We start from the raw sequence: 17,639 nt of genomic DNA on the forward strand, positions 1-17,639 counted from the left end.
TAAAGCGTCTCGGGGATCCTGACCCTTGCTATTAATCAAAAACTGTTTTTCCAATGGATCTCCAGGCTGACCAACTAATTCAGGTAATCCCATAATCTCTGAGAATTCATCCATCAACAAAGTCATTTCCCCCCATGGGAACCAGAAGGTACTAGTGCTCGGATTCCACCGCTCTGCCAGTGCGTGGATCAAATTGCCGTTAACTATCTGCTTTCCCACTGCGGATGCTAGTTTCAATCCATAATTGTCCAAATGGTCCGAAAACATACGAGAAAAGTTCTTGAGCCATGAATAATACCACCGAGGAAAGAAGGATCCGGTGCTGAGGACTCGATGTTCAGGAAAACCTTGTCGCACCTCGTAGGAGATGTGACCTTCAGGAAAGACTGAATCGAGTTGACTGGATGCCATCAGACTGGAAGACATGAAGAATTGGAATAAGACTTGGGAAAATACAGGAATTTTGAAAAGATGCAGGTAGGATAAAAATGAAGCTGGAAATTCGAGATCCAGAAGAACGAAAGGATGGAAAATCACCTGAAGTTTTGAAGAAAATAGAGGGGAATTTGGAAAATCGTCTAGGGTTTGAATAAAACAAGAATTTTTAGATAGTATATGGAAACAGATGAAAAAATTCGAGATTTTAGGAAATCGTCCAATATTTTAGAAAACTTATGAAAAAATGTAATAAAAGAAACTGACATTCAATCACATCCGGTACAAACAAGTATGCACATACAACATTCCCTAAAAGCTGACTCTAGATGCACAAGTTTTGAAATAGCTGTAGGACCTTAATCCTAACTCTAAGGTTCAGATCATTTGTGTCCAATCATGTTATGCCTATATACTCAAGCCAAGGCTCGATGTACGTGGCATAAAATCAATTTCTCCGGTTCTAGGTTCAAGTTTTCCAACATCCTTGAGCGCCTGCCGATATACGTTCGACTATGGCCCTTGGTACGTGGCAGGGGGGCGTTAGCTCAAATAAGTGGCCCAGTTGTGAGGCTTTGTCCTGAACTATGGTTCTGGAAGAAAGCCCAGCAACGTGAAGACCGGGTAGAGATAGGTGGGGTGGTTCTTGAAAACATGAGCAGATGCAAGCAAATCAGAAGGCTCTAAGACCTAGAGAGATAGATTTTTGAAAATTTTGAAGAAGCAAACATTGTTTTCATACAATTCCTAGATTGAGGAGTGTTGTATTAGACCTAAGTCTATGTGAGCATGAATAATTCTCCTTAATATGGTCCTATCGAATCATACCTAATCTACATGCAATCCATGTCAGCTGGGTTCAAATCTAGGCCCCTAGGTTCACATGATAACATAAAGTAAAAGCTGACATTCCATAGAACACAATTTCGACAATTTAAACTAAGTCAAGTGCACAATTGATCAGGCGAAGACAGGTCCCATCACGGTCGCCAAACCTGTTATCATCACAAAATTTTTACTTTTGCAAATCAAACTGACCTTTGAAAAAGATTTTGAAAATAACTCGCCTTCATTTTAAAATATGGGATAATTCCGAAGAATGGGACTCGCCTGTCGGTACGAGGTTCAACCATTCCTGGCGCCTTTACCAGGGGTAATTGAACCAAGGATCAATTGTGTGCTTAACTTTGCTCAACTTGTCTAAATCATGTTCTATTTCCTAAATGCACAAAGAATCAGGCATGTGCTATGAATTTCTGAAAATGCATATTTGAAAACATGATGTTTGCTTTGAATATTGGAAAATATTTGGAGAATTCTTGAAAAAAATAACACTTGGAAAATCATGAACTTAGTGAGAGAATATTTCTGAGGAAAGTGAAAATCGATTTCTGAAGAATTCAAGTGTTTTATGAAAATTGATTCTGAGGAATTTCAAATAACTTTGAAAAACTTGATTTCTTTGAATTAGAACTTGAAAATTGAAGCTATAACTTGGAAAATCGAATTTTGAACTTTGAAAAATACTTGAAATATCATTTGAAAAACTTAGAGTTTTGATAAAATCGATTTTAGAATAAGACTTAGAAAATTTTTGAGAAAATTAATTTTTCTGATTTGGAATTTGAACTTGCAAATGAATGAAATGAATGAATATGGACTTGAGAGACTTGATTTTGAGGAATTGAGAAAATCTTTTTTGTATTTTTGAGAAATGCAGTGCATTTTGAAGTTAGCCTAAGAGTGTAGGCTGAATGTGGCTAATACGAAGATCACAAATCTGGGTATCATTCGTATTCTGACTATGGCCATAAATATAAATTCCACCAAGTTTGTCAACTCCATAAGAGCTAGTGCACGTGCCATTTGTGTAGACCATAGTGAATTGGTAAAAATATCCATGAATTGGCATACATAGCAGTTATATATCAAAGTTTAAAATTATATGCAATGCATCCTATTCTATGCAGGAATTGAAATTCTTATTCCAAAATTAATTACAATTTACATCATTAATCAAATTTAAATACAGGAAATAAAGGAAAATAAAGACTTCAATGTTCCTGCAAAACTAGGAAAAAATGGTTAGTGAAAATATGTTGGCTTTTCTAGATTTATCCAGTAATATCTAGAAATTACTGGATTTTGCTAGACATAAGCCATTTTCCATATGATTCCCTTATATAAACTTAATAAAATATGAAATAAGATATAATAAATATGGAAATATAATTTGAAATTTCGAAATTAGGGTCAAAATACCCCTGATAGCAAGACTATGGCCTTGAAATCAAGGTTTTCAGAAAGATATTTTGTAAAATACAACTTTTGAAATGCAAATAATGATAAATTGAACTAAGTATAATATGACATGAATAAAAACATGAAAATTAGGGTTTTAGAATTTTGAAATTTAGGTCAAATGACCAAATTACCCCTGATAGCAAGACTCTGGCCTTGAAATCAGGGTTTTCTGAAATAAATTTTGGTAAAAACTTGGGATTTATGATTGAAATAAACATAAAATCAAACATGAAACACCCTAATATGATTCTAGACATGAACCAACCCTAAAAACATGAAATTATACACAAAAATCAAGAAATATTACAAATATCATGATTTTGGCAGTGTTTTTGGATCTTTTAGGTACCCTATTTTGCAATTTGATCTATTCAAACATCAAATGAATTCTAAATCTCATAAAAATTGGCACATATATTTATTATAACCCTAAAATCAGATTGGAATTGCAAAAACATATTTTTGACATTATTTTAATTCAAAAATTGCATTAACAACCTAAAATAAGCTTTTTTTACCCAAGTTCACAGACCAGTTTCAATGATAGACCCGAATCAGGGATCAAATCACCATAAAAATTTCTGAAATTTTACAGAGACTAACTAGACAGAAAAAAAAAATTTCCCTATTTACAGATCTGAAAAATCATCTTCAGTAAGGGAGAAACCCTTCCGACAATCTGAACTAAAATATAACAAATCTAACAGGGGTTAACACAGCTACTTCGGATTGCAAATACAGAAATAAATAGAAAACTTAATAAAAAATTCTTGAAATTTCACCAGTGAACAGTAGACAAATAATAATAAAACTCCTTTTTTACAGATCATGAATTGGATCTTTGGTTGGAGATCTATGATCATTACAAGTCAGATTAGGGTTTTGGTAAACCCTAACAAGTTTTAAATTTTAAATCTGATTCTCTGAAAGAGGAAAAATATCAAACAGAAACTAAAAATCATCAAAATTTCACAGTAAATAGTTCACATCAATAGGAATCCACTGCACTTTACGGATCTTAAATTGGATATCAGATGAGAGAAATATCACAACTGCAAGTTACCTCTTGGATTTTAACAACGATTTTAAAGATTGAAAATCACGGTTTAATGTCTGATTTTTCTGATAGAGTTCCCGAATCCCAAAACACCCGAATTTTTTACAGTAGTTCACTAACAAATCCATGTATCACATATTAAAAAATCATAAATTTACAGTGAATTCTTCAATACGAAATAACATATTCGTTTCTGATCCATGCTTAAAAACACACAGAAATCTAATGAAACCTAATAAACCATGCATTAATTAATGAAAACAATAAGGAAAATACCAAAACAATAAAATAAAATTGATTTCTATGCTGGAAAATGTGTAATAAACATAAATAAACAAAGAAATAAATAAAATAAAGGGAATCCATGGCTGGAATTGGATTTTACCTTTAAAACCATGGATTTAACCCATTAAAAGGGTAAATCTCATGTTTTATTGGTTAATATTATGAAAATCAATGCACTAATTGATTCTAACAGATTAGAATCCCTGTAAAAACAGTGAAACAATGTTAGATCATCTTCTTGGACCTCTCTTGAGGTTCTTGGACTTGAATCCATGGTTTAATCCATGGAATAGATGGAGCCAATGGCTAAAATTGATTTAAAACCATTAAAAACATTGAATAAAAAACTAAAAATTAAAAAAAATAATTACCTTGAGGTTTCTGCAATGAAGGAAGGGCTAGAGAGGAGAGATATGCTCCAAGAATCTCTAAAGAGGGTGAATGGAAAAATCGTCCCCCCTATGGCATCTATTTATAGAAATGTTTTAGGTTTAAAAATTGAGAATTTTGGACTCTAAAGGGAGGGGGATTTTTGGGTGGAGTTACTATTATACCCTTAACCTAATTAATCTAATTAATACCTAATTGAAGTCCTAACTAAACCTAAAGACCCCCAAATGTGGCGCCACTTGGCATTTTCCACATTTGGTTTTTAAAGTTTTAACTAAAACCTTTAAAAACAATGATTTAAAACTAAATTTTAAAATGCATTTTCAAAAGGGATTTGGACTCTTCTAATTTTCTAAAATCAACCAAGATACTGACTAACCCTGGTCTAACCTTGACTTTCTCAAATGTGGCGCCACCTCGAGTGGACCCCACTTGAATTTTCAAAAACGATTTTCAAACTTGAAATTGAGAGAATTTTCAAAAGATTTCCAAAAGTAAGCTTGAAATTAAAAGTTTTGAAATGTCATAGGGTTCCAACTGGGTTAGAACTCCTTTGGATGTGGCGCCAACTAAGTGGGCCCACATCAGGTTTTGAGAAGTTTGAAATCATCACTGAAAATAACCTTGAAAAGAGGTTAAAATCAATAATTGAAATTCAAAATCTTTGAAAATAGAGTCTCAGGCGAACTGAAACTCCGGGTTAGAGTCCTGGATTTTTACGACTCTGAGATTTTGGGTTTTAAAAGCCAAATGAGGGAGTTTCTAAAAAGATTTTATCAAAAATGATGAAATAAGTTAGAAAATACTGTCAGGGTTAGACTCCTAACTCAATCAGGACTCTGAAATAGAGTCCTGGATTAACTGGACTCTACAAAATGACCTAAATTTTGAAAACAAATAGAAAGAAATGAAAATAGAAGTAAAAACAGACTTCAAAACAGACTCCTAACTGGACTAGGCCTCCAGGACAGAGTCCTGATCGGACAGAAACTCTAGATTTTTTTGGTAATTTTTGAAAAACAGATGAAAGAACTTGTCAAAACAGTGAAAACAATAACAAATATTGGAATAAAACAGAGTTCTGATTCAACTGAGACTCTGAGGACAGAGTCCTAATTGAACTAGGACTCTCAGATTTTTGGATTTCTTGAGAAAACAAATGAGAAAATTTAAAAAAATAGTTAAAAACAGGATGAAATTAAAGTTTTGGTTCAGAGTCCTTATCTAATTAGGACTCTAAGAAAGAGTCCTGATTCGATGAGAACTCTAAGAATTTTGGTTTTCTCATAAGCAAATGATGAAATTTGGGCAAAGCTTTTGAAAACAAATGAAAATGAAGTGAGAAAATCAATTTTGGATAGAGTCCTGATTCGATCAGGACTCTGGGGATAGAGTCCTGATTCGATCAGGACTCTGGGCTAAAACCTTAGAATTTTGAATTTTTTTGATAAAAGTATAATAGTTTTGGTAGATTGAAAGATTTTTGAAAGATTCTCTCAAAATTGAAATCAGGATCAGAGTTCTGATCCAACTAGGACTCTCTGAACAGAGTCCTGTTATGACTAAAACTCTGAGTTGCTGACTCATTTTGAAAGATTTTAAAAGATTTGATTAAAAATAGATAAAATAGCTGTAAAAGATTAGAGTCCTAATCCAATTAAAACTCTGAAGAAGAGTCCTGATCCGACTGGACTCTTAAAGAAGAGTCCTGATCCAACCAAGACTCTAAAATTTTGGCCAAAACAGAAGATTTTAAAAGGTTTTCTCCGAAAACAGGTAAAAAGGTAGTGAAAAGTAGAGTTCTGATCCGACTGGACTCTGGAAAAAGAGTCCTAATCCAACTAGGACTGTGAAATTTTTGGAGATTTTTGACAAGTAAAGGAATCCAGAAGCGACACCACCTAAATGGGTCTCATCTGAGAATTGAAATCGATCGAAAATTAAGTTTAAAACAAATCCAGATTGTTTTCTGAGAAAACATTTCAAAATATAAGGTCCTGGGGGTTGGCAAATGACAGAATGCTGGTTAAAAACCCAGGTTTTAAAATTGATTTTGAAAGAAAAGTTTTAAAACCCGAATCTGGATTAAATATTTTGAAAACAGGAGTGTTGGATCTCGAAAATGAGATGTAATGACATGCAATGCAATGAAATGGTATGCTGAATGCATGCAATGATATGCAATGACACATGAAATATATAAACACTGAATAAGGGTGAAAATTTGGGGTGTTTACACTAGGCGAGGTCGTCAAACCAAGATAGGATGAAATTTAAAGGAATTTTATTGAAGGAAAAACATGATTTTATTAATAATAAACTTGACAAAGGGGAGGGTGTCAAACAATTTTCTACCACTCCTGATAATCAGATGACACTCGAGGACCAGGAAAAATAGTGAGGGTAACAAAAGAATCCCAACCACGTCTGGCAGAATGGTATGCTCCGGACCACTGATCTGATGTGAGATCAAACTCTAGCAAGATCCCTGATAGTATGCGAATTTCTATGCGCTTCTGTCTCTGAGAGAACTGCCTGACACACCGCTTTGGATGGTAGTATGCACAGAAGAATGGGCCAAATAGCCTGAACCGCTTGCCGTATGCATAAGTATATCTGGGAGGTGACTCCTGACGATCAAAGTAGTCCCATACGACCACTTCCTCCTGAAGGTTATCGATCAAGAAGCAGAAGCTTTTCACCATTGTATCTGAATGAACTGGCTCGGGCTGGCACATGTTGGAGGAACCAAGACTGTAATGCGTAAGTGACTAGAATTGATTCTCCAAGTGTGAAACGAGTCAACCCCCGGTATAGAAAAGCGAGTGCGGCAATGGCTATGGAGAGGCGGCTGGTCTGTCGACTTCCCCACCTTCGCAAAAGTTGAACTATCTTGATATCCATGTAATTTTGTCCATCTGAAAAGAGAGCTAATCCCACAGTGCATATGACCATCGCATGCTGGATTATCTCTCAAGCTGTTCGAGATAAGGAATTGACTTCCACAAATGTCCCGTACTGTCTGTAGATTTCGAGCAGGTTCACATATTCATTTCCATTCTCCTCCACCAATGGCCAAGACTTGCGTCCTGTCATCCGGGCTAAAGCATCTCGGGGATCCAGACCCTTGACATTGATCAAAAATTGTTTCTCCAGTGGATCTTCAGGCTGACCAGCTAGTTCAGGTAATCCCATAATCTTTGAGAATTCATCCATCAATAAAGTCATTTCCCTTCATGGGAACCAGAAGGTACTAGTGCTTGGATTCCACCGTTCTGCGAGTGCGTGGATCAAATTGTCGTTGATTGTCTGCTTTCCTACTGCGGATGCCAGTTCTAATCCACAATTGTCCAAATGGTTCGGAAACATACGAGAAAAGTTCTTGAGCCATGAATAATACCACCGGGGAAGGAAGGATCCGGTGCTGAGGACTCGATGTTCTGGAAGACCTTGTCGCACCTCGTAGGAGATGTGACCCTCAGAAAAGACTGAATCAAGTCGACTGGATGCCATCAGGACTGAAAAACATGAAAAATTGGAATAAGACTTAGGAAAATACAAGGATTTTGAAAAATTGCAGGCAGGATAAAAATTAAGCTGGAAAATTCGAGATCCAGAAGGAAGGAAGGATGGAAAGTCACCTATAGTTTTGAGGAAAAATCAAAGAGAATTTGGAAAATCGTCCAGGGTTTTAATAAAATAGGAATTTTTAGATAGTGTATGGAAACAGATGGAAAAATCGGGGACTTTTGAAAATCGTCTAATGTTTTTAGAAAAACTTAAGGAAAAATGTAATGAAAGAAACTGACATTCATTCATATTCTATTCAATCAAGTATGCACATACAGCATTCCCTAAAAGCTGACTCTAGATGCACAAGTTTTGAAATAGCTGTAGGACCTTAATCCTAACTCTAAGGTTCAGATCATCTGTGTCCAATCATGCTATGCCTATATACTCGAGCCGAGTCTCGATGTACGTGGCATAAAATCAATTTCTTTGGTTCTAGGTTCAAGTTTTCCAACATCCTTGAGCACCTGCCGATATACGTTGGATTATGGCCCTTGGTACGTGGCAGGGGGGTTTTCACCCAAATAGGTGGCCCAGTTGTGAGGCTTTGTCCCGAATTATGGTTCTGGAAGAAAGCCCGGCAACGTAAAGATAAGTGGGGTGGTTTTTGAAAACATGATCACATGCAAGCAAACAGATGGCTCTAAGTCCTAAAGAGATAGAATTTTGAAATATTTAAAGAAGCAAACATTGTTTTCATACAATTCCTAGATTGAGGAGTGTTGTATTAGACCTAAGTCTATGTGATCATGAATAATTCTCCTCAATATGGTTCTACCAAACCATGACTAGTCTACATGCAATCCATGCTAGCTGGGTTCAAGTCTAGGCTCTTAGGTTCACATGATATCATGAAATAAAAGTTGACATAACATGGAACACGATTTTGACAATTTGAACTAAGTTAAGCACACAATTGATCAAGCGAAGACAGGTCCCATCACGGTTGCCAAACCTGTTATCATCGCAAAATTTTACTTTTGAAAATCAAACTGACCTTTGAGAAAGTTTTTTTTTTTTAAAATAACTCGCCTCTGTTTTAAAATTCGGGATAATTCCGAAGAATGGGACTCACCTGTCGGTACGAGGTTCAACCGTTCCTGGCGCCTTTACCAGGGGTAATTGAACCAAGGATCAATTATATGCTTAGCTTTGCTCAACTTGTCTAAATCGTGTTCTATTTCCTAAATGCACAAAGAATCAGGCATGTGCTATGAATTTTCTGAAAATGTAGATTTGAAAACATGATGTTTGCTTCTGAGATTTGAAATACTTGGAAAATTCTTTGAAAAGATGTCACTTGGAAAATCGTGAATCATGGTGAAAGAATATTTCTGAGGAAAATGAAAATCGATTTCTGAAGAATCCAAGTGTTTTGTGAAAATGAATTTCTGAGGAATTTCAAGTAACTTTGGAAAACTTGATTTTTCTAAATTTAAACTTTGAAATTGAATATATAACTTGGAAAATTGAATTTTGAACTTGAGAAATACTTGAAATATCATTGGAAAGCTCAAAAATTTGAGAAAATCAATTTCTGAGAAAGACTTGAGAAATTTTGAGAAAATTGATTTCTCTGAATTGGAATTGGAATTTGCAAATGAATGAAATGAATGAATATGAATTTGAAAGACTTTATTTTGAGGAATTGAGAAAATACTTTTGTATTTTTGAGAAATGCAGTGCATTTTGAAGTTAGCCTAAGAGTGTAGGCTGAATGTGGCTAATACGAAGATTACAAATCTGGGTCTCATTCGTATTCTGACTATGGCCATAAATACAAATTCCACCAAGTTTGTCAACTCCATAAGAGCTTGTGAATGTGCCATTCGTGTATACCATGGTGAATTGGAAATATGTTCATTAATGACAAACATAACAATTATATATCAAAGTTCAAACTATATACAATGCAAATCCTAATCTATGCAGGAATTGAAATTCTTATTCCAAATTTAATTACAATTTACATCACTAATTGAATTTAAATATATAAAAATAAAGTCTTTAATATTCCTGCAAAACTAGAAAGCTTGTTAGTGAAGATATGTTGGCTTTTCTAGATTTATCTAGTAATATCTAGAAATTACAGGATTTTGCTAGATATAAGACTTTTTCCATGATTCCCTGAGATAAACATAATGAAATATAAAATAAAATTGAAGAAATATGAAAATAGGATTTGAAAATTTGAAATTAGGGTCAAAATGACCAAAATACCTCTGATAGCAAGACTATGGCCTTGAAATTAGGGTTTTCAGAAAGATATTTTGTAAAAATGGGGTTTTGGAATTCAAATGAAAATAAATTAAACCAAATATGATATGACATGATTAAAAACATGAAAATTAGGGTTTAGAATTTCGAAATTTAGGTCAAATGACCAAATTGCCCCTGATAACAAGACTATGGCCTTGAAATCAGGGTTTTCTGAAATAGATTTTGGTAAAAACTTTGGATTTATGATTAAAATAAACATAAAATCAAACATGAAACTTCCTAATATGATTCTAAATATGAAAAAGCCCTAAAAATGTGAACTTATACACGAAAATCATGAAATATCACAAATATCACAATTTTGGCAGTGTTTCTGCATCTTTCAGGTACCATGTTTTGCAATTTGATCTATTCAAGCCTCAAATGAATCTTAAATTTGATAAAAATAGAAACCTGCACTTATTATAACCCTAAAACCATATTGAAATCATAAAAATATATTTTTGACATTATTTTAATTCAAAAATTGCATTAAAACCCTAAAATAAGCTATTTTTACCCATATTCACAGACCAGTTCCAATGTTAGACCCAAATCAGGGTCTAATTCCCCATGAAAGTTTCTGAAATTTTATAGACGTAAACTAGACAGAAAAACACAAATTTCCCATTTTACAGATCGCAAAAATCATCTTTGGTTAGGGAGAAACCTTTCCGGCAATTTGAACTAAAATACAATAAATCTAACGTGGGTTAAAACAGATACTTCGGGTTGAAAATACGGAAATAAATAGCAAACTTAATCAAAAATTTTTGAAATTTCAGAAGTGAATAGTAGACTCAAAAATAATGAAACTCCTTTTTTACAGATCATGAATCAGATCTACGGTCTAAGATCTATGATCAACACAAGTCAAATTAGGGTTTTGGTAAATCCTAATGAGTTTTAAATTTTAAATCTGATTCTCTGACTGAGAAAAATACTAAACAGAGGCTAAAAATTATCACAATTTTACAGTAAATAGTTCACATCAATATGAATCCACTTCACTTTACGAATCTTCAATCGAATATTAGATGAGAGAAATAACACAACTGCAAGTTACTTATGAATTTCAACAATGATTCTAAATGATTCAAAATCACGGTTTAATCTTTTATTTTTTTAACAAAGTTCTCGAATCCCAAAACATCCGACATTTTTACAGTAGTTTACTGACATATCCATGTATCACATATTAAAAAATCAGAAATTTACAGTAAGTACTTCAATACAAAATAACATGTTTTTGTTGATCCAAGCTTAAAACACACAAAAATTTGATAAAACCTAATAAAGCATGCATTAATCAATGAAAACAATAAAGAAAATACCAAAACAGTAAAATAAAATTGATTTCTATGCTGGAAAACGTGTAATAAACATAAATAAGCAAAGAAATAAATAAAATACAGGGAATCCATTGCTGGAATTTGATTTGACCTTAAAAATCATGGATTTGACACATTTAATGGGTAAATCACATGTTTTCATGGTTAAGAACATGAAAAACGATGCTATAATCGATTCTAATGGATTAGAATCCCTGGAAAAACAACAAAACAGTGTTAGATCATCTTCTTGAACTGTTCTTGAGGTTCTTGAGGTTGAATCCATGAAGGAGATGGCGCCAATTGCTAAACTTGCTTTAAAACAATAAAAAATATTAAATAAAACTAAGAAATTAAAGAAACTAATTACCTTGAGGTTGCAGCAATGGAGGAAGGGCTGGAGAGGAGAGAGAAGCTCCAAGAATCACCAAGGAGAGAGATGGAAAAATCGACCCCCTATGAGTCTCTATTTATAAATTTTTTTAGGTTAAATTAAGAGTTTTAAAAAAATTGGATTCTAAAAAGGGGGGGCGATTTTGGTGGAAGATTACTTATCTACCCCTAGCCTAATTAGCCTAATTACTACCTAATTAAACTCCTAACTAAACCTAAAGACCCTCAAATGTGGTGCCACTTGGCGTTTTTCCACATTTGGTTTTTAAAGTTCTAACTAAAACCTTTAAAAACAATAGTTTAAGAAAATCAAGTTTTAAAATAGGTTTTCAAAACGGATTTTGACTCTTCTAAATTTCTAAAACTAACCAGGACACTGACTAACCCTGACTTTCTCAAATGTGGCGCCACCTCGAGTGGGCTCTACTTGAATTTTCAAAAACAATTTTAAAACTTGAAATTGAGAGAATTTTCAAAAGATCTTCAAAAGTAAACTTGAAATTAAAAGTTTTGAAATGGCACAGAGTTCCAACTGGGTCAGAACTCTTCTGAATATGGCACCAACTGAGTGGGCCCACATCAGGTCTTGAAAAATTTGAAATAAACTTTGAAAATAGCTTTGAAAAGGGGTTAGAATCAATAGTTGAAATTCATAATTTTTGACAAGAGTCTCAGGCGAACTGGAACTCCCGGTTAGAGTCCTGAAATTTTAGGACTCTGAGATTTTGGATTTTAAAAGCCAATTGAAGGAGTTTTTGAAAGATTTTATCAAAAAATGATGAAACAAGTCAGAAAATACAGTCAGGGTTAGACTCCTAACTCAATCAGAACTCTGAAATAGAGTCCTGAATTAGCTGGACTCTACAAAATGACCTAATTTTTGAAAAACAAATGAAAATAACAAAAATAGAAGTAAAAACAGACTCTAGAACAGACTCCTGACTGGATTAGGACTCTAGGACAGAGTCCTGATCGGACTGAAACTCTAGATTTTTTTTTTTGGTATTTTCTGAAAAACAGATGAGAGAATTTTAAAAAGCAGTTAAAAACAGGATGAACTTGAAGTTTTGGTTCAGAGTCCTGATCTGATTAGGACTCTAAGAAAGAGTCCTAATTCGATCATAACTCTAAGAATTTTGGTTTTCTGATAAGCAAATGATGAAATTTGGGCAAAGCTTTTGAAAACCAGTGAAAATGAAGTATGAAAACCAATTTTGGATACAGTCCTGATTCGATCAAGACTCTGGGATAAAACCTCAGAATTTTGAAATTCTTTGATAAAAGTGTAACAGTTTTGATAGATGGAAAGAATTTTGAAATTTTTTTTCAAAATTGAAATCAGGATCAGAGTCCTGATCCAACTAGGATTCTATGAACAGAGTCCTGTTTTGACTAAAACTCTGAGTTTTGACTCATTTTAAAATATTTGATTTAAAACAGGTAAAATTAGTGACAAAAGACAGAGTCCTAATCCGACTGAAACTCTAAAGAAGAGTCCTAATCTGACTAGGATTCTTGAAGAAGCGCATTAATCCAACTAGGGCACTGGGATTTTGGCCAAAATGGAAGATTTTGAAAGGTTTTCTCCAAAAATAGGTAGAAAAGGTAGTAAAAAGTAGAGTTCTGATACGACTGGGACTCTAAAAAAAAGAGTCCTGATCCAAACTCGGACTCTAAGATTTTGGCCAAAATGGAGGAAATGGACAAGGGATATGACTATAACTGGTTTTAAATAAAAATGGAGTTTTGAAAATGTTTTAAAAAGATAAAAAGATAGAGTCCTCATCCAACTAGGACTCTGAAATTTTTGAGAAATTTGATAAATGAAGGAATCCAGAAGCGACACCACCTAAATGGGTCTCATTTGAGAATTGAAATCAGTTGAAAATTGGGTTTAAAAGGAATCCAGATTTTTTTCTGAGAAAAACATTTCAAAATATAAGGTCTTGGGGGTTGGCAAATGACAGAATGTTGATTAAAAACTCAGGTTTTAAAATTGATTTTGAAAGAAAAGTTTTAAAAACTCGAATCTGGATTAAATAGTTTAAAAACAGGAGTGTTGGATCTAAAAAAAAATGAGATGTAATGCTATGCAATGCAATAAAATGGTATGTCGAATGTATGAAATGATATGCAGTGACACATAAAATGCAGACACTGGATGAGGGTGAAAATTTGGGGTGTTTACACTAGACAAAAACAAGAAAAGGAGATTCGAGTCCGAACTCGAATCCCGAAGGAAAACTAGACAAAAACAAGGAAAGGAGATTCGAGTCGGAACTCGAATCTCGAAGGAAAACTAGACAAAAAGAGGGAAAGGAGATTCGAGTCGGAACTAAAACTAGATGAAAAGAAGGAAAGGAGATTCGAGTCGGGACTCGAATCCCGAAGGAAAACTAGACAAAAAGAAGGAAACGAGATTCGAGTCGGAACTCGAATTCTGAAGGAAAACTACACCAATGTGGACACTGAATTTTGAAGTGTACTAGTGTGAATACCGGATTTTGGAAATGAACCAGTATAAGCATTATGTTTTGAAAAATTACTAGTACGAATATTGGTTTTTTTGAAAAATTACCAGCACGAACACTGGGTTTTTTTAGATTTTACCAGCACGAACACTGAATTTTTGAAAAATTACAAGCACGAACACTAGATTTTTTGAAAAATTACCAGCACAAACACTGGGTTTTGAAGAATTACCAGTACGAACACTGGGTTTTTGGAAATTTACCAGCACAAACACTGTTTTTTTTGAAATTTTACCAGCACGAACACTAGGTTTTGAAGAATTACCAGCACGAACACTGGGTTTTTGAAAATTTACCAGCACAGACACTGGATTTTTAAAAAAAATTACCAGCACGAACACTGGATTTTTGAAAAATTATCAATTGATTTTGATAGAAGATTTTCAGTCTTCACCCTCACGACAACTTGGACAATTGTCGGGGTCTAAGGATTTATCTCTTATCCTGAATGGGCAACTCAGGTTTATCCCTTAACCTGAATGGAAAATGAATTTGATGCAAATGAATGCTAATGAATGCATGTAAATGCAAATGAATGCAAAATGATGTAAATGAATGCACATGCGTGCAAAATGAGAGATTTGTTTGATTCTGCCTGCATACAAAATGTTTTGAAGATAGTTTTCAAAATAATGCCCCAGTATAATAGGGAAATAAAATTTTGGATGAAAGGAAGATAATTGATGTTCGAAGAATGCTCTCTGACGGTAACAAAGCGACTGACTTTTGATTGATTCAGAGACTCTGAAGAGGGTCATTCCTCATGAAAGAACATTTTAAAGAGAAGGAGATTAAAAGGTGACATCAAGTTTATGAGAAAAATGGATAATTTATTCAATTAATGAAGATAAATAACAAGTTGGTAAGAAAACTGGGACTGTATTGTCCTTTAAAATGAGCAAAATGATTAAAGATGACATAGCCTTGGCATTGTCAGTTTCTTGGAAAACATGATCAGTATGGTCAACTGGTATCTCCCTCATTTTCAACAAGGAGATTCTTGTCAATGCGCTCTTGAATGATGTTCTTCAGGACAAAACCATTCTCAGTGTCATGCCCTACTGCCCGATGAAATTTGCAAAATTTTTCTTTGAATCTGCCCATGATTGTGGCGGGATCAGCTACTTTAGGTAAACGGATCCTATCTTTTGCGAGCATGTATTCCAGAACACTCTCTAGTGTCTGATCCAGAGGGGTGAACTTTCGATCCGTACTCCAGTCCTTGTGCTTTGACTTTTCTTGAACTTTCTCTTTATGCTAAGGACTAGATTGAAGAGGCTTATCATTGTTGAAGAACTTTCCTTTTTGACCCTTAGATCCCTCTGAATAGTTATCATGATTGCTATTATTAGCAGAAAGAGTAAAGTGAGCCTCTGGAGGTCCGACCATATCTTTTGTGAGCATGTATTCCAAGAAACTCTTGAGTATTTGATCCAATGGGGCCATCTTGCGGTCCTGATTCCGACCGTCATGCTGTACTTTTTGTCGATTGCTTGACTTCTGTGGAGACTTGGCCGAGATAGTCGACCAATATTCTTTCTCATTCTCAACGAAGAAATTCTTATTAATATAATCTTGGACAATGTTCTTGAAGATGAAACAGTGGTCGGTATCATGCCATACTGCTCGATGGAATTTGCAGAACTGGTCTACAAATCTTCCCATGATTGTGGGAGGATTTGTGACTTTCAGGAGATTTACCAATTCTTTGGCCAACATACATTTAAGGATTTCATCGAGAGACTGCTCGAGAGGAGTAAATTGGCTATCGTAACCCCAGCCGTCCTGCTTTATCTTTTCTTTCTGTTGACTCAATTTTCCACTCTGCTTTGAAGATTTCTCTTTCTGACATGTATGATTGCCTTTGTTATCTTTGCGATCATCGCGGTTGGCATTGACGAAGAAGGCAGAATTCATCTTCTTTTTTGAATCTTGATTATTCCTGACGGGGGTGATGCCCTTGTAGAGGTCTTTGCTCGTGAAGATCTTCTTGCCCTTGTCGCGAGCCTCCATATCTCGAACTATCCTGACCATATCTCTGAATTGTGATTGGTCAGATTCATTGAAAAATTGTTCTTTGAACTTATGGGCTGACCCCTGCCCCTGAGTAGTTCTGCGGAGTACCTGCTAGGTTTCAATTTCTTCATCTGTGTCTTCCATTGATTTTTCTTCATCAGTTGTATAAGAATTCTGAATAGACTTCTTGGCTACCTTCGAGATTTTCTTGACCACCCGGTCTTTTGCCTTCTTATTGACCTGGGTTTGCTCTGTACTGGCTTCAGCTTGTTCTGCCAGCATCTTGGTCATCATCTTTTTAAACATTGCATACATCTGAGGATTGATGCCATCATCTGCTTGCTGACACTGACTTTTGGTTGATTGGGGTGAGTCCATTTCTTCTTCTGAAGCTGTTGAATGTGTCATGCCTTCGACTGGTGCAGTTTTCTTCCCTGACCTTGTCTGAACCATTGAATGTCACGAATGCTCTCTGCAGAGCAGAATTGATGGTTAGGCTTTGAAAAGAGATTTTGATTGGAGGAAAATATTTGCTGAGAATTTTGGTAGACAATTGAAAGAGTATCCCATTACTAGGGATTGAGTCGTCGCTGAGGTTACGACAATTGCGTTGTCATTTCTTTGCAAAGAAAATAAACAACTAAAAATTATGCCTTGTTACCTAGGCGAGGTCGTCAAACCAAGATAGAATGAAAATTAAAGGAATTTTATTGAAGGAAAACATGATTTTATTAATAATACACTTGACAAAGGGGAGGGGACAAACAATTTTCCACCACTCCTCATAATCAGAGGACACTCGAGGACAAGGAAAAATAGTGAGAGTAACAAAAGAATCCCAGCCATGTCTAGCAGAATGGTATGCTCCGGACCACTGATCTGATGTGAGATCGAACTCTGGCAAGATCCCTGATAGTAGACGAATTTCTACGCGCTTCTGTCTCTGAGAGAACTGCCTGACACATCGCTCTGGATGATAGTATACACAGAAGAATGGGCCAAGTAACCTGAACCGCTTGCTGTATGCATAAGTATATCTGGGAGGTGATTCCTGACGATCAAAGTAGT

Source organism: Nuphar pumila, chromosome 1, assembly GCF_984573655.1.
Source record: "Nuphar pumila chromosome 1, dmNupPumi1.hap1.1, whole genome shotgun sequence".
NCBI lineage: Eukaryota > Viridiplantae > Streptophyta > Magnoliopsida > Nymphaeales > Nymphaeaceae > Nuphar > Nuphar pumila.